Below are 19395 nucleotides of genomic sequence, written 5' to 3'. Positions count from 1 at the left end.
ATAATGGTATCTGTAGAAAGTCAATCTTATGGCGAGAAAAACGGTATATAATATGTGTGGGTACAGTAATGAGTATATAATATGTGTGAGTACAGTAATGAGTATATAATATGTGTGGGTACAGTAATGAGTATATAATATGTGTGAGTACAGTAAATGAGTATATAATATGTGTGAGTACAGTAATGAGTATATAATATGTGTGAGTACAGTAAATGAGTATATAATATGTGTGAGTACAGTAATGAGTATATAATATGTGTGGGTACAGTAATGAGTATATAATATGTGTGAGTACAGTAATGAGTATATAATATGTGTGAGTACAGTAAATGAGTATATAATATGTGTGGGTACAGTAATGAGTATATAATATGTGTGGGTACAGTAATGAGTATATAATATGTGTGAGTACAGTAATGAGTATATAATATGTGTGGGTACAGTAAAGACGTAAGAGGAAAATTGCAGCTAAACACAAACACCGCAGAAATGTAAAAATAGCCCTGGTCGCTAACGCTAAAAAATTGGTACAACAGTCAGGTCACTAAGGGGTTAAATATGGTAAAAAAAAAAAAAGAAAGCAGCAAACCTTCTTCTTGTTTAAAGAGAACTTTCCCTGGAGGTTGTGAATGTCACATTATTTTTGTTGTGTAGAGTGGAGCTTTAAATAGTTCAATATTGTTAATTTAAAACAGTAGATAATACATGAAAACTAAAGAATTACTCCTGTGATTTCCTGAGATGATCTATTTATAACTTAGAATAATCATTACATTTGCTTATACTTTGCCTTAACCTTATAAATGTCACTCGCCATAAACCAAAAGAAAGCAATTTCGTTTTCAGAATTGTGCCTATTGGTTGTTTGATACATTAAAGTTTATTTAAAAAAAACAAAACGTTTTCTGAATGATTGTGCATAAAGTTTATATAAAAAAAAAACGTTTTCTGAATGATTGTGCATATTGGTTGTTTGATACATTAAAGTTTTATTGAAATAGAAAAAAAAATTGCAGTGGAGGTCACATGTTTCCTGTCTAGAGTGGAGCTCCACTCTGCAGATAGACTACTTTGAGTCTAGCTGCAAACTGGAGCTCCACTCTAGACAGGAAACATGTGACCTCCACTGACTCTAGACAGGAAACATGTGACCTCCGCTGACTCTAGACAGGAAACATGTGACCTCCATTCAAAGCTTTTTTTTTTTTTATCAACTTTAATGTAACAAACAACCTATAGACAATCATTCTGAAAACGAAACATTTTGCAGCTTTCTTGTTCTTCTGAATGTGCACTCACAGTGGTTTATGCTGATTGTCATTTATAAGGTAACCACTGTGAGTGCACATTCAGAAGAACAAGAAAGCTGCAAAATGTTTCGTTTTCAGAATGATTGTCTATAGGTTGTTTGTTACATTAAAGTTGATTAAAAAAAAGCTTTGAGTGGAGGTCACATGTTTCCTGTCTAGAGTGGAGCTCCAGTCTGCAGCTAGACCCTTCTCTGTACAGCTGCAGCCGGGTGAGTGAGTCAGGCTCTGTGTATTGTGTGATTATAAGTTTGTGTTTATTTCTGCACTGCTTAAAAATTATCAGTTTTTATAAATGTTGTCCTTTTAGTGCCTGTTATTTACCTGCTTGTGCCAGGCAACAAAATAGTAACTGCTGTTTAAATGTTAGTGCTAGTGAAAGGGTTAATACACTCTCTCTGCGGCTCTCTGTCTTTGTAAAGGGGTTAATACATTCTGTGCTGCTCTCTGTGCTAGTGAAGGGTTAATACACACAGTGCTGCTCTCTGTGCTAGTGAAGGGTTAATACACACAGTGCAGCTCTCTGTGCTAGTGAAGCGTTAATACACACTGTGCTGCTCTCTGTGCTAGTGAAGGGTTAATACACACTGTGCTGCTCTCTGTGCTAGTGAAGGGTTAATACACACAGTGCAGCTCTCTGTGCTAGTGAAGCGTTAATACACACTGTGCTGCTCTCTGTGCTAGTGAAGGGTTAATACACACTGTGCTGCTCTCTGTGCTAGTGAAGGGGTTAATACACACTGTGCTGCTCTCTGTGCTTGTGAATGGTTAAAACACACTGTGCTGCTCTCTGTGCCAGGGAAGGGTTAATACACACTCTGCTTCTCTCTGTGCTTGTGAATGGTTAATACACACTGTGCTGCTCTCTGTGCTAGTGAAGGGTTAATACACACTGTGCTAGTGAAGGGTTAATACACACTGTGCTGCTCTCGGTGCCAGTGAAGGGTTAATACACACTGTGCTGCTCTCTGTGCTAGTGAAGAGTTAATACACACTCTGCTTCTCTCAGTGCTAGTGAAGGGTTAATACACACTGTGTTGCTCTTTGTGCGAGAGAAGGGTTAATTGACACCGTGCTGCTCTTTGTACTAGTGAAGGGTTAATATACCCTGTTCTGTTCTCAGTGCTAGTGAAGGGTTAATACAACCTGTTCTGTTCTCAGTGCTAGTGAAGGGTTAATACACACTGTGCTGATATCTGTGCTAGTGAAGGGTTAATACACACTGTGCTGATCTCTGTGCTAGTGAAGGGTTAATACACACTGTGCTGCTCTCTGTCCTAGTGAAGGGTTAATACACAATGTGCAGCTCTCTGTGCCAGTGAAGAGTTAATACACACTGTGCTGATCTCTGTGCCAGTGAAGAGTTAATACACACTGTGCTGCTCTCTGTGCTAATGAAGGGTTAATACACACTGTGCTCTCTGTGCTAGTGAAGAGGTTAATACACACTGTGCTGATCTCTGTGCCAGTGAAGGGTTAATACACACTGTGCTGCCCTCTGTGCTAGTGGAGGGTTAATACACACTATGCTGCCCTCTGTGCTAGTGGAGGGTTAATACACACTGTGCTGATCTCTGTGCTAGTGGAGGGTTAATACACACTGTGCAGCTGTATGTGCTAGTGAAGGGTTAATATGCACTGTGTTGTTCTCTTTGCAGATGAAGGGTTAATACACACTGTGCTGCTCTCTTTGCAGATGAAGGGTTAATACACACTGTGCTGCTCTCTCTGCTAGTGAAGGGTTAATACACACTGTGCTGCTCTGTGTGCTAGTGAAGGGTTAATACACACTGTGCTGCCCTCTGTGCTAGTGAAGGGTTAATACACACTGTGCTTCCCTCTGTGCCAGTGAAGGGTTAATACACACTGTGCTGCCCTCTGTGCTAGTGAAGGGTTAATATACACTGTGTTGATCTCTGTGCTAGTGGAGGGTTAATACACACTGTGCAGCTGTATGTGCTAGTGAAGGGTTAATACACACTGTGCTGCTCTCTGTGCTAGTGAAGGGTTAATACACCCTATGATGCTCTCTGTGCTAGTGAAGGGTTAATACGTACTGTGCTGCTCTCTGTGCTAGTGAAGGGTTAATACACCCTGTGATGCTCTCTGTGCTAGTGAAGGGTTACTACACACTATGATGCCCTCTGTGCTAGTGAAGAGTTAATACACACTATGCAGCTCTCTGTCCTAGTGAAGGGTTAATACACACTGTACTGCTCTCTGTGCCAGTGAAGAGTTAACACACACTCTCCTGCTATTTCTGCTAGTGAAGGGTTAATACAACCTGTTCTGTTCTCAGTGCTAGTGAAGGGTTAATACAGTCTGTGCTGCTCTCTGTGCTAGTAAAGGGTTAATACACACTGTGCTGATATCTGTGCTATTGGAGGGTTAATGCACACTGTGCTGCCCTCTGTGCTAGTGAAGGGTTAATACACACTGTGCTGCCCTCTGTGCTAGTGAAGGGTTAATACACACTGTGCTGCCCTCTGTGCTAGTGAAGGGTTAATACACACTGTGCTGCCCTCTGTGCTAGTGAAGGGTTAATACACACTGTGCTGCCCTCTGTGCTAGTGAACGGTTAATACACACTGTGCTGATATCTGTGCTAGTGAACGGTTAATACACACTGTGCTGATCTCTGTGCTAGTGAAGGGTTAATACACACTGTGCTGCCCTCTGTGCTAGTGAAGGGTTAATACACACTGTGCTGCCCTCTGTGCTAATGAAGGGTTAATACACACTGTGCTGCCCTCTGTGCTAGTGAAGGGTTAATACACACTGTGCTGATCTCTGTGCTAGTGGAGGGTTAATACACACTGTGCTGATCTCTGTGCTAGTGGAGGGTTAATACTCACAGTGCTGCTCTCTGTGCTGGTGAAGGGTTAATACACACTGTGCTGCTCTGTGTGCTAGTGAAGGAGTTAATACACACTGTGCTGATCACTGTGCTAGTGGAGGGTTAATACACACTGTGCAGCTCTCTGTGCTAGTGAAGGGTTAATACACACTGTGCTGCTCTCTGTGCTAGTGAACGGTTAATACACACTGTGCTGATATCTGTGCTAGTGAACGGTTAATACACACTGTGCTGCCCTCTGTGCTAGTGAAGGGTTAATACACACTGTGCTGCCCTCTGTGCTAGTGAAGGGTTAATACACACTGTGCTGCCCTCTGTGCTAGTGAAGGGTTAATACACACTGTGCTGATCACTGTGCTAGTGGAGGGTTAATACACACTGGGCTGCTTTTTTTTTTTTTTTTTTTTTTTTTTTAATATTTATTTGTAACCAACACATTTATGAAATGAGAAAAAAAAAAAGAAACAGAAACCTAACCAAGCAAGAGACGTCAATACATAAATTAAAGCCGCTCTTTTACAAGATTACAAAGTTGCTTTTAGTCATTTAAATAATAATATGTAAATTCACACTTGATTCCTGAATTTCTATAATTCTCATAGTTACTTATACCCAAACAATGTGTTGGTGATTTTACCATATTAACTTCCCAAGAACATGGGGGGAAAAGAAAAAGGAAAGAGAAAGGGAAAAAAAAAGTGAATAAATTTCCCTCAAGTTGCTTCCACCCACCACTCAAACTACAAGCAGACATAAATAGTGTTAATCCAGGTGTAGTTCCGGAAATTCATTATTCATTAGGGCCAATTCTAAAGTTTCTATCCCTCGAAAAGGCGAGATTAGTAACAATTGAATTTCTTTAGGAAGGCTGTTAATTACATTCTTCCATTTAATTGTTTGATTTGTGCCTCAGAGTTTATCGAAGTATCCATTTGTTCCATTATAAGTTGGTTTTTTAAGTTTTTGAATAAATTCTGACAGGTTAGGGGCTTTAAACAATTTCCAATATTTAAGAATCAATAGCCTAGCTGCCATTATTACCGTATTTAAATGTAGTGTGTTTTTATTTAATCCTTCTTTATGTAAGTCTATAAAGAAAAAGATATGGTCTTCTTTTAATTGAAACTGGGTATTATTAACTTTATTCGTCCAAAGATTAATCTTATTCCAGAATTTCCTAACCTTTGGGCATCCCCAAAAATAGTGTTTTATGTCTGCTTTAAATTGTCTACATTTAGGACAGGAAGAGCCTAGGTTATCCCATGATGCTTTCATCCACAGTGTGATATAAGTGTGATTGATAATTTTCGTGTGTGTGATTCTCTCCAGGCAGTAGCTAGTGTTGATGCATCTGCTCGCCTATAGCTTTTATATATAGTATCAACCGAGACTTTCCACCAATCTGCACATTTTTTAACATTATCCAAGCCTTTCTGATTCATGACTAATTTGTATAGTGTGGTTATATTATATTTCCCTGCCTTAAAGAGTATATATGCAGGCTCTAATATTTAAAAAATTGTGACCTCCCGTATGTCCTGTAAAAGGACCTGTAGGAAATGCTGTATCTGAAAATAAGGAAAAAAATCTTTATTAAAAAATTTCATATTCTTGAATTACATCTTGCATTGATCGGCAATCTCCAGTAACCGGGTCTCTTAACTGGTCTATATATCTTAAACCCTTTTTAGCCCATTCGTTGAAATTTTTTTAATTTAAGGCTGGTGCAAAATTTGGATTGCCTGCTATAGTCAGAAATTTAGAGTAGCGGTGAGAACTATTTAATTTATTTGATAATTTATACCAGGCCTGAATTACATTATAGATAACAGGCATCTTCTTAATTTTTGCTGGGCATTTATCAGGGTTACAGTGAAGCAGGGCCTTCAGAGAGTATGACTGAACAAACGATTCTTCTGTTACTAAATCTGTATAGTAATCTGGTTCTGTTAGCCAGTCCAACGCTATTTTAGAAATACACGCTAAATTATAGAATTCTATATCTGGCAATGCTAGTCTCCCGTCACGTCTGGATAAAACTAATTTATTATATGCAATAGCTTTTCTTCCCCCCCCCCCCATATGAATTGTGTAATTAGCTGCTTGATTATTTTTATGTCTGCTTGTTTTATTATAATTTGAAGATTTTGCATCAAGTGTAAAATTTTGGGAAAAGTCACCATTTTAAACAAGTTAATTTTGCCAGATAGCGTAAGATGAAATTTAGCCTAATTTCCTAGGTCACGTTTAAATTTTTTTTTTTTTTTGAGTTTTTAAAGAGTTTTATTGTAGTATATTAATGTGTCACAACATAATTAAAGATTGTACAACATCCAACATCATTGGGATATAAACACTTGATATAAGAACAGTCTATGTAATAATCATTGGTTATCATAAGCTGTTATGACTCTGAGTATTGGCTTTTCATATAACACACAACATAATAATAGATTAAGCAACATCCAACCTCATTGGGATATAAACACTTGATATAAGAAACAATCTATGTAATGATCGTTGGTTATCATAAGCTGTGATGACTCTGAATATTGGCCTTTCATATAACAAGTAACACAAAGATCTACACTGGAACATCAATTAGTGATATGATGATTCTACCCATGTACCACCTCATACTATCGTGTAGTAACTTTGCTGCCTGTGCACTGAAAGCAAGCATATTACAGTGGGTTTTCTTCAGTGATATGGCTATCTCAGCTAAGTAACATTTTAGTTATAACATCATATATTATGAGGCTTTGTGCACCAATTTATACAGTCTGTCTTTTCCGACCAGTCCCAGTCTCTTAAAGTACCTGTCTTGTTATTTTCCTCAGCAGCTCCGGCCGTAAGCCACCCGAGGGTAATCAATTATTAAAAATGGGAGCAGAAGGCACATACATGCTGCACTGTACTTTACTGCAGAACACATTAACACATTCAAACGCATAAAGACCTATAAACGCAACTGCCTTAGTTAAAACTTAAACTTCAAACAAACTATATTTTATAATAAACTGACAAATGTCATTCCCCAGCAGCGTTCATTCAGGGTGTATAGTAAAAGTAACTGAGATTGAAATTACTCAACCTCCCATGTCCGTTGGTGCCAGGGAGCTTCGTACATGTGGGATCAGTATAATGTCCCCAGGGAGCCTGCCAGGATCAAACGTCAATCCCCCAAGGTCCATATTTATAAATGTTTAGGGCAGGCTTGTATACTTTGTGGGCCACATACCGCCTGCCTCGTGGTAAATGTTTGTCAGAGGGCTACTGTCAGATGTGCTTGTCGGGTAATCGCTTAGCTCTTTCCAGGGATCCCTCCTGGGCCTCTTCGGGGCCAGGCCCGTCGCTGAGGAACGATCTCTCTGAGCAGCTCGTGGCTGTGTTCCGGTAGGCTTTTTCAGTGCTGGCTTCTTCAATTTATTGCCTCCCGTTAACCGGATTGTTTGGGGTCGGGCTTGATGGCGTGGTGCTGATGGAGGTCTTGAGGAGAAGCCCTTAGGTGCGTGTGGCGCCCGTCTCTGCTGGACAGCAGAAGCAGGCAATACGGCTCCCTGTGATGCAATATCTGTTAGCGCCATCTTTCCTGTTGCTCTGACTTCCTCTCGGGTGCCGGCAGTAGGGGTTTTCTCATCGGGCGCCTGCAGGTTATCTATTGTGCCGATCTTATGTATCAAGAAGTCATAAGGGGCTCTTTCAATCATTGACTCCAAGAGTTGTTCGAGTTTTAAATAGTGCGAATTAAAGTATGTTGTCGTTACTCCATTTTCTGTGGCGGCCATTTTACTGTGTAGTTTCTTAGTAGTTCTGCGTGTTCCGTGAACACTGTCTGCCTGGAACTTAATGACACTCTTCGCGTGTGCAGCAATTATAGTGATGGCAGCACAAAGGTATTATAGTGTCCAGTGTAGACGAATACCCTCATATCTGAGGGGGGTGGCGTTGCCTATATGGGAGCCGCCGCTCTAGGCCTCTAACGTCCGATGCTGAGCTCCTGCTTCAATAATACAGTAAAACAGCGAAACAAGGTTCTGCTAGACAGAGTGGATGAGTATAAGTTGATTGTTGCTATTTCACTGTAGATTCTCTCATATAATCAGCAGATTATTAAGTGATCCACAGGAGCACAGGAAAGTGCGACCGTTCAAGATCATGGTTCGGACACGCCCCGCTCACGTTTAATTTTAATGAGAATTGGCTTATAATTTAGGTCGTACCATTCCTTACTATCCAGAGACATTGTTATCCCCAGGTATACAAAAGTGGAATTTGCTTCCTTAAAATAATACGACTGCACCGAGTCTTTATGTTTTTTAAGCCAAAAGATCTCTGATTTTAACATGTTGACTTTATACCCTGAGAAGCTGCTAAATTCTTGAAGAATCTGTGTTAATATTGGTATGTTACTAGCTGTATTGGCTGTCAAGACTAAAAGGTCATCGGCGTACAGTAATGTAGTGATTCTCCTCTTCCCCATTTTAATCCCCTCTATTTCTTTTCTTATGTATATTACTAAAGGTTCAAGCGCTAAATTAAAAAGATAGGGGCAGAGTGGACAACCCGTCTCGAGCCTTTAAGAAGTGGGAAGTTGATAGTGTGGGAATTATTAATCAAGATAGAGGTGTTAGAGGATTTATAGATTAATTTGATGAAGCTTAAGAAGGTACCCTCAACTCCATACCTGGGAAGGGTGGAAAACAGATGATCCCAGGAAATGGAGTCGAAGGCCTTCTCGGCATCAATTGATATTATTGCAGAGTCAGATGATTTTAATGGACCGTTCTTCTCTAAGAAAAATTTATTTAAAATCAGTTGGAGTCTCCTCAAATTACGTGTTGCATTCCGACCTGGCATAAAGCCAGGCTGGTCTTTATGAATGAAGGGACCTATTATTAGCTTAAGCCTTTCAGCAAGGATACTCGTTAGTATTTTGTAATCACTATTTAAAAGAGATATTGGCCTATATGAGCTGATCAGTTCCAGGTCTTTATTTTTTTTTAATATTAAAACAATTTGAGAGGCTGAAAAATATCTAGAGGGGGGTTTTGCATCAGAATAATAACTATTAAACAGTAGTACTAATGTCTGTACTATATCCTCTAATAGGATTTTATAAAGTTCTATAGGGATCTGGTCGGGGCCTGCAGCTTCATATTTATTGCTGTTTTTTTTATTTCCTTAATTACCTCGTTGTGGGTAATAGGGGCGTTTAGTGCCTCTTGTTGGTCTATATTTCATTTTGGGATTTGGATATTTTGCCAAAATTTATGTTTGGAAGCCAGATCTATTTTATCTTTCGCATACAGCTCTTGAAAATATTCTGAAACACAATTAGTAATTTCATTAGGTTTAGTAATTCTGCCTGAAGGGGTATTAAGGGCCTCAATCATGACTTTCTTATTTTTAGCTTTAGTAAGGCCTGCCAGGAACTTCCCAGCTTTCCCCCCATGTCTATAATAAAATGACCTAGTTCTGAGGGTGTCTTGTGCAACCCTTTGTGATAAGGTTTCTCTTTCGTTTTTACATTGTTGATAGATCAGCCAGAATTTTTGTGAAGGGTCACTAACATATGAATTATAGGCGTTTCGCAGTTGATTCGCTAAATGTATATCCTTCTTTGTCATTATCATCTTTTGGATTAATAAGTAGGCCTTAATTTCCCCCCTAATTACGGCTTTGAAAGATTCCCACAAGATTTCTGTCTGGATAGATGGAGAAAAATTTATTTAAAAAAAATTTGTTCCATTTTGTTCTCAGCCATGCTTTAAAATTAACATTCTCCGACAAGTATCTTGGGAAGAACAGCCTATTGTTAGTGCCATCTAATGTATTCCTTAAAGTGATCTTTAGTGTGAGAATCGCATGATCTGAAATAACCACCTCTTTTATGTCTGCTAGCATATCTAACCCCAGCATATTTTCAGCCACCAGAAAATAGTCTATCCTTGACATTGTTTGATATGAATGTGACTCGCATGTAAAGTGTCTTATATCTGGGTTCTGTATCCTCCATATATCTTTCATATGTAGGAAATTTATAAAGTTTTTAAATAATTTTGATTCTTGTTTGCTATTTCTATTTAAAGCTGGTTTAAGTCTATCTAAGGTCGGGAATATAGTTATATTAAAATCACAGGCGATAACAAGATTCTTCGCGTTTAGGTTAAAGAGAAGAGTCTGCAATTTATCCCAGAATGCTCGGTCTATTTTATTAGGGGCATAAAGATTACATAGATTGAAGACCATGCCATTGATTGAGATTTGCAGCTTTATGTGCTAGCTGAGGGTTAATATGCACTGTGTTGCTCTATTTGCTAGTGAAGGGTTAATATGCACCGTGCTGCTTTCTGTGCTAGTAAATGGTTAATACACACTGTGCAGCTCTCCGTGCTAGTGAAGGGTTAATGCACACTGTGCTGCTCTCTGTGCTAGTGAAGGGTTAATACACACTGTGCTACTCTCTGTGCTAGTGGAGGGTTAATACACACTGTGCAGCTCTCTGTGCTAGTGAATGGTTAATACACACTGTGCAGCTCTCTGTGCTAGTGAATGGTTAATACACACTGTGCTGATCTCTGTGCTAGTGAATGGTTAATACACACTGTGCTGATCTCTGTGCTAGTGAATGGTTAATACACACTGTGCTGATCTCTGTGCTAGTGAATGGTTAATACACACTGTGCAGCTCTCTGTGCTAGTGAAGGGTTAATACACACTGTGCTACTCTCTGTGCTAGTGACGAGTTAATACACACAGTGCAGCTCTCTGTGCTAGTGAAGGGTTAATACACACTACACCTCTCTTTGTACTTGGGCATGGTGTAGCTATAACCTTCCTGACACATTTTGATTCTAATTTGGTATCTCCAGATAGCTCTTCAAAAATATATTATAAAGTTCACATACACTCATATTAACACTGTCAAAAAAACATTTAAAAAAATATATTTTACACAAAAGTTATAACAGCATGCGTTCTCGAGTGTTAGAAATATAAACCCGCCAAAGGGTATACAGTATATATGTGTATGTGTATATCAGACCTAGGCGTGTGGCTGAAGTGGAGACCCCCATGGTACAGTGCAGCTGAGGAAGCTGTGTCTGAAGGAGAGAGCCAGGTTTCTGTGAGAGACAGAAGATTGAGAGAGATAAAGAAGTCATGGATAGAAGTGAGCTTGTTGCAAACAGAGTGAGAGTTCCAGAGTGCACAAGTGAAGGGGTAGTGGCTTTAGATGCAAGAGGAATGAGATTTAAGGGACATTATACACTCACTTTTTCTTTGCATAAATGTTTTGTAGATGATCTATTTATATAGCCCATACAGTTTTTTTTTATGTATAGTTTTGCTTATTTTTAAATAACATTGCTCTGATTTTCAGACTCCTAACCAAGCCCCAAAGTTTTACGAGAATACCGTCAGCTACCTAATCCAACTTGCTCCTGTTTGTGTAAAGGGTCTTTTCATTTGCAAAAGAAGGGGGAGGGGGTGTCTTAATTCCTATTTTCCAGTGGGCTTTCCAGTTACCTTTTTAACAGAGCTAAACTGAGAGCTTCTAAGTAAGTTTTTAAACAGTTTTATACTGGATTTTTATATCAGTATCTGTGCATCTTATTCTTTATAATTGTGTCTATTACATGCAGTTATATGAAAATGAGTGTATACTGTCCCTTTAAGGTTACCAGAATGTTGTTTTTGAAGTCTATTGAAAGGCACACATGGGGGTGCAAGGCTAGGAAGTTGTGGGGCCAGGATTGGGGGAGATGTCACCAGCAGCTAGAATAAGCAAAAGGGAGAGTGACATGAGATGAGATGTGATTTGCAGTAATGTTTTTGGGATGAGGTGCAAGGGGGAGAGTATTTAGGAATGTGTAAAGTTTGTGAATACAAAAGTAAGGTGAGGGTAAAGGGATATTCCAGACAAAATTGTAAACCACATGGGTGCATTTCGATATTGAACAGAAGCAGTTTTGTAATATACATGCATTAGCAAAAATGCTTCTAATAAAAGCTATCACTGTTTCAAAAGTGTATTTAGGTATGCACCGTGCACCAGCATTTTAATCACAACACTTGCTCAGAGAGCCTAAGGTGCTTGTGCCATCTGGTAATGACTCAATTTGTTAACTGTTGACATGATACAAGCCCCACTGATGATCTGAGCAGCTGCCTTATTTAAAATGTGGGTGCAGTGACAATATCTAGCTATGCTTCACGTGCATGTGCAGAGAAAAATGTTAACACTAAAAGTGATAACTTTTACTTGAAGCATTTTTGCTAATACATTTATATTGCAAATATGTTTCTATGCAAAAATGTAATTAATCTATGTGCATTAAGATTTTGACTGGAATGTCCCTTTAAGAGAGATGGGCTAATGAACAGAGCAGGTGGTGAGGAGGAGGACTAACTGAATAAAGTAGTTTGTTATAGAGACAAAAGGTAGCAAAAAGAAATATGAAGATATTGAGCATTTTTACAAAATAGGCAAATAGTGGATAAAACTCAGTATTAAACAGGACTTGCCTAATCCTTGTTAAAATATTGTATAATTATTTTGTCCAATTCTTAGTGCCTCACTTACAGATGTTCACTTAATTCTTGTATAATTCTTTGTGCCTCACTTACAGATGTTCACTTAATTCTTGTATAATTCTTTGTGCCTCACTTACAGATGTTCACTTAATTCTTGTATAATTCTTTGTGCCTCACTTATAGATGTTCACTTAATTCTTGTATAATTCTTAGTGCCTTACTTATAGACGTTCACTTAATTCTTGTATAATTCTTTGTGCCTCACTTATAGACGTTCACTTAATTCTTGTATAATTCTTAGTGCCTCACTTATAGATGTTCACTTAATTCTTGTATAATTCTCAGTGCCTCACTTATAGATGTTCACTTAATTCTTGTATAATTCTTTGTGCCTCACTTATAGATGTTCACTTAATTCTTGTATAATTCTTTGTGCCTCACTTATAGACGTTCACTTAATTCTTGTATAATTCTTTGTGCCTCACTTATAGACGTTCACTTAATTCTTGTATAATTCTTTGTGCCTCACTTATAGATGTTCATTTAATTCTTGTATAATTCTTTGTGCCTCACTTATAGATGTTCACTTAGGGGGTTTGAACAGATGATGTTACAATAATGCTAAGAATTGAACAGGGATTTGAACAGATGATGTTACAATAATGCTATCTGCAATGCTACCCCATAGCAGTAACACATTTAAAGGCCAGAACATTCAGCTGATTGCAATAAATTAATGACATGATCAAAGACAGTCAAAAGGCCAATTGGGAAAATTTGAAGCAGGGTGAGAGAAGTTAAAAAACAGACAATAGAATTTGGAGGAGGCTGGAGTTATATCATTAGTGAACTTATACAATTAGAAATGAGCTCAAGTATTTACAAGGTTTGAGCATAACATAGCTAAAGACAAGATATCAGAAAAGAAAATACATAACATTTCACAGACTACAGGCACATACCAAAAGAGAGAATTAGAAAGAGTACAGTTACCACAAAAAACAGGTCATTTGGCAGGATGTGTTTATTTGTGTATGTGTATTTACAAATATATATACACATATTAACACATATATATGTACACACAAATAAAGGTTTTAAATATGTTTTTTTCTGTAAATATGTCACATTCCAAAGTTCTGTACATATCAGAATATATTCTATGTATTTGTAAATAGATATTCCTATATGCATCTTTATCTTACTCATCTATATATATTGGTATAAATATACATGTGTTTAATAAACCATCAGATATATGTATAATATGTATGTATAAATAGAACATATTCCTTTCCTTTATGTAAAGTGCATTGGAATATAAAATATGCCTATAGTCTTGTCGGGTTGTCGCTAATGAGAATATGCTATGTTCTTTTCAATATAGTCAGGTGTTGTTTTTTTTTCTCCATTGACTTCTGTAGGGAATGCGAATATGTGATTGTGTCTGCGTGATACGGGGGTGTTAGGTTTGTTTTTCATAATTTTTTCATTGTTTTCTCCATTGACTTCTATAGGGGAATACATTAACGCTCACGTGATATTCTAACTTCAGATTTTCCACTCTAGTCGGGTTACTGCTAGAGAAAAAACAGTTTACTTTGATCTTGTAACACCAGTGCAATCTGACTAGCGCAGAAATAACAATTCTAGCAGTGTTTTTACTATAGCTAAAATGCTAAATAGCTCTAACCCTTAACATTTTATATGAAACTTTAGTTTTAGCTTTTAGGCTAATACAAAGTATGGATTTAGATTTTTTTTTTTTTAGAGCAATATGGTTTGTGTACAGGTATATTTTATATGCATATGTATGGAAATAAATGTTACATATAAAATATAGCACAATGAAAACATACAAAATCTCACAGTTAGTTCCAGGGTACAGCAATTTATATGTGTAGAATAATATATAGTCAGAAAAAATATAATTCATGCTAGAAAGATTAAAAAAGGAAGATTAGATAAACAGTTAGTGAACAAATAATAAGAATTAAAATATTAGTATTGACATACTCAGCATTGTATCTCATATGTATCTAATAACAGGTTAATATTATACATCTGTTTGCAACTAAGTTCTGTTAAAATAACAATGTCCATCAATAAAAACATAATATAATGCTATACCCTATGATATTTTAGGACGCGAGAACGACCTAGTTTGGCGCTACTAGCGATTGATGCCGAAAAGGCTTTTGACCTCATTAATTGGGACCATTTATTCTACTCATTAAAAAGTTTCAGATTTGAGGGCAATATCTTAAACACAATACACGCAATCTATCAGAATCCAATCTCGAATTTACTAATTAATGCTGAACTTTCGCAAGACATTATTCTAGGAAAAGGTACTCGCCAGGGTTGCCCCTTGTCACCCCTATTGTTTAATTTAGCACTTGAACTTTTTGCGGTCAAATTAAGGCAAGAACTCTCAGGGATAATGGTAGGTAAAATTAAAAATGTCCTCACGTTATACGCTGACAATTTACTTTTATTTTTGAATGAATCTGACTCCTCGATCCATCACTTTCTGACTCTGGCTGAACAATTAGGATCTTTTGCTGGCTATAAAATTAACCTAGAAAAATCCGAAATTCTGTGGATTACTCAATGATCCCGCAAAAACTAGATATCCTTTTAAGTCAGTAGAAATTATAAACTATTTAGGGATTAAAATCCACAAAGATCGGAATATGTGGTACAGATTATATTTTACACCTTATCTAAGCAAATATAAAAGTGAGGTAAATAAATGGGTTTCTCTCCCTATATCTCTATCAGATTGAGTAGCTATAGTTAAGACCATTTTTTTCCCACAACTGTTATATCTATTACAAAACCTTCCGTCTCTAATGAAAAATAAAGATATAGCTCTATTTAATAGTATTACAGCAAGTTTCTTATGGAAACCAAAGCGTAGACGAATATCTATATATAATCTATCTCTACCTGCAAATTCTGGAGGATTGGCACTCCCTAATCTCAGATATTATAATCTAGTTACACAAAGCAAGTATGTGCTGAATTGGATTACTGAAAAAGATTATTCAATAAACCTATCTCTAGAAATGGAAATGGTGACCCCATATTCCCTAAGAGCGCTGATACATCTTGATAAGAAAGAGTTACCCAAGCGGCTGGGTCGAATGGGGACAATGTTGAACCCCATCTTGGCGTGGCATAAAATATGTGATGAGCTATGAGCTAGAAGTCAACTGGAGGTCCTCAAAATATCTTCCAATATGTGGTAATCCCAAATTCCTACCTGGAATTTCTTCTAAAAATTTTCAGGACTGGTCCAGCAAAGGACTACTAGAAGTGATACAAATTAGGGACACTACGTTAGACATGGCGAAATCATTTGTGGACCTCCAGAAAGAATTTGGGCTATATAAACACTGTTTCTTTGCATGCTTACAATTGAGACATCTGTATGAATCACTCTGGCAGGAAAATAAAACAGACTGGAAGTTGGGAGATATTAATCCAATAATAAATATCTATAAACATAGTAACATGTCTACTTCTTTTATGTACAAATTATTAATTAATAGGGCCGGCCAGACTCATTTAGAGGTATTAGTTGAGAAATGGAAAATAAACCTTCCTCTAGTTACCTCTGAAGAAATGGAAGGCAGTTTCAATAGAGTACGAAAATCAACTAACATTATATCATGGAGGGAATCACACTGCAAACTCCTTAATATGACATATGTGACGCCTGCCCACCTTAAAAAATGGTACCCCTCTGGTAATAGCGCTTGCCCGAAATGTAGTAATTTGAACGTGGATATTATGCACTGCTTCTGGAGTTGCCCGCTAATTAATCAATTCTGGAACAAGGTAAAGTTCTGGATCTCCCGAAGTTTAGACGAATCATTCATATTAAGTCAACAGGAGGATTTTTTTATGTGTAACCATACGAAAAACAAACAATACAAGATGATACAATGATTTTAGCCGCCCATAATCTAATTCTACTAAATTGGAAATCTACTAAACCCCTGTCTTTTAAAAATTATAAACTATCGATCGCTAATATAGTTATTATGGAACAATACTCCAATGATCTTTACATAGAAGGGAAACTGGAGAAATATCTGGAAAAGTGGTTAGGTATAATGAAAACCTATTCTTCATTAATCCAACAACTATTTATACTCATTATTAAGAAAACAACTTGTTTTGATAAACTGATGCAGACAGGTAATCTACCCCCGGAATGGGTATAATTGTGCTATACCTGACAACCTTAGGGCATATAGTACTCTGATGGTAGGGTTGCGAGGGAGGGATGTGATTTTTTTTTTTTCTTTCCCTTTTTTTTTTTTTTTCCTTTTTTTTTTCTTGTGTTGTGAGTGTTGTGGTTGTTGTTGTTGTTGTTGTGTATGAATGTGACATACTAAAAAGTTAAAATCTGCCAACAAGGGTTAATAATACAGCACCCAAAAATAGGAGGTTAAAATAAGGAAAGAAAGGGGGAAGAGGAAGGAAAAGGGGGAAAAAAGAGAGAAGAAAGGGAAAGAGAAGAAAAAGGGGGGGAGAGGGGAAAAGAGGATGCTCTATCTATAATAATGGCGTAAAAGGTTCTCCTTAGTTCTCTCTCTAGTATAACGGATTGATAGCCCTCCCCTTGACATTGGATACAATAAACACCTCCTCAGATAAATGATTCAGTCTATCTCTCCTTTGTCTTCCTTTATTGCTTATATACAAACATACTGCACACTATTAGATGTTATATTTGTTGATATAATTTGATCACCCTGTGCGGTGAGATAATAATGTGATTGTAATATTGCTTTAAGTTTTTCATAAAATGCTGTATTGATCTTGTTGGATTACAAATAAATATTTAAAAAAAAAAAGTTCTGTTAAAATAACAATGTCCATCAATAAAAATATAATATAATGCTATACCCTATGATATTTTAGGACAGAACAGAAACATCTCTAACATTTAAATAAACAGTTTGTTTCCTCCTTACTTATCCATATGATAATCACACCCTGAGGGGGAGGCAGCAACTCTGTATTCATGTGACACCAGAGGGGACAATAGACATCTATATGAGAACAAAAGGCCAGGTGTGACCCTCTCATTGTCTCCCAACTGACAAGTTGTACTCATGTGAGTCACACAGAGAAAGGTGACACTCCCACATTAGTATAAATATCTGTGTAACACTCAGTGATATCACAGGAGGAACCAGAGAGACTTCATACTTACAGAGCTTCTGCTAAACGGTAATATGCAAACCCTGACATAAATCTTTATTAACAGCCTCACACTGTTGTGTTCTATATAATGATGAGAAAATATTGTTCAGTATTTTGTTATGATAAAGATAAAATATTTCACTTCATATAAGAAAATGAATTTATATAAAATACCACTGCATTTATTTAATTTGTCTTCTAATTTTTTCATGCTGTGTTAATTAATTTAATGGTTAGTTCTTTCATTTAAATAGGCTAATTTAATACATAATGATTTATAACATTCTGTAAAATTAATTTGTAGCAGAACCCCGCGCCGCCCGTAATTTCACCTCACACGTCGGGCGATTACATATACTGCGCCGTTAGATGCTAAACTGGCGTAAGTATGAAAAACCAGCGAACATCTCAAATGTGTGCAAATACACATTTTAGTCGTGGCAAATACTTACGCCAGTATTTTGTCCACATAAAGTCTCAATAAAAAGTAGTTTTATGCAAATTAGACTAACAATCGTAAAAAATAACCGCCAGTTCTAAATAATGCGACATGTAATTATGCTATTTAAAATTCATATATAAACCCATGCACAGCCGCCATTTTCTTCAGTGTGTTTGGATGGTTCGTTGAGCTACAGCACACTACAGTGAAGTTGAGAATTAGTTAGAGTAGTGAGAGAGGCGTTAACAGAGGAGGTAGTTAGGTCGCATTGTCGTTTGGGTAAGCTTGTACACTTACTTAAACTTATTTTTACATATTGCACACATTTTGCATACATACATATACAAAATACACAACACTTTTTTTTTCTAACACCTCACACATTTTATTTCAATTTTACAGTGTGATAGGCTGAGTGTTTGGTTGTGATTGTGTGTGATTGAACTGGGAGTGAGTGTGAGTGTGTGTACTGTGAGGATGGCAGGGAGAGGTAGGGCGGAGAGGAGGAGGGGAGAGGAATGGCAGGGAGAGGAGTATTGTAGAGGACCTCACCAGGGACATCACAGGGTTCAAGCCAGGTGTCCATGGAGGATGAGAGGATAAGATGCCCAAATTTCTCATTCTCTGAAAGTGTTGCCATAGTCGAGGCTGTTATGGAAAATTACAGTGCCCTCTTTGGCAGGAGAAGGGCAATGGCTGTGCCAAAAGGCATAAAACAGCATGGTTGGCAGTAGAGGATGCCGTCAACAGTGTGGCCCTGCAGAGGAGGACTGTTGAGTGCCTTAAAAAGCGTTGGAACGACTGTAAGAGGCAGGTGAAGGAAAAGATGGGGCAGGAAGCTATCCACCAGAGGGGAACAGGCGGTGGTCCACTCCTGGAAACAGAATACAACACCTGGCAGGAGATGATACGCAGGTCCCTGAGTATCACAGCAGTCCGTGGACTTCCAGGGGCTCGTGACTCAGGGGCTGCAACCACAGCACATCATGCTGGTGAGTAACATCCCACACAACAGTATTATATGT

General features: G+C 37.6%; 1 protein-coding gene across 1 annotated transcript in view; it reads left to right on the top strand.

Moving 5' to 3' along the window:
• The first annotated feature begins 1471 nt into the window (after positions 1-1471).
• Positions 1472-19395, top strand: part of LOC128659849 (oocyte zinc finger protein XlCOF6-like) — a 71739-nt gene continuing 53815 nt past the window's right edge. The window contains exon 1 of the mRNA XM_053713426.1: positions 1472-1522. The gene's annotated coding sequence lies outside the window, so the exon portion shown is untranslated. The remainder of the gene's footprint in view (positions 1523-19395) is intronic.

This window comes from Bombina bombina, chromosome 5, assembly GCF_027579735.1.
Source record: "Bombina bombina isolate aBomBom1 chromosome 5, aBomBom1.pri, whole genome shotgun sequence".
Lineage (NCBI taxonomy): Eukaryota > Metazoa > Chordata > Amphibia > Anura > Bombinatoridae > Bombina > Bombina bombina.
This window is presented reverse-complemented; position numbering and strand designations above follow the sequence as displayed.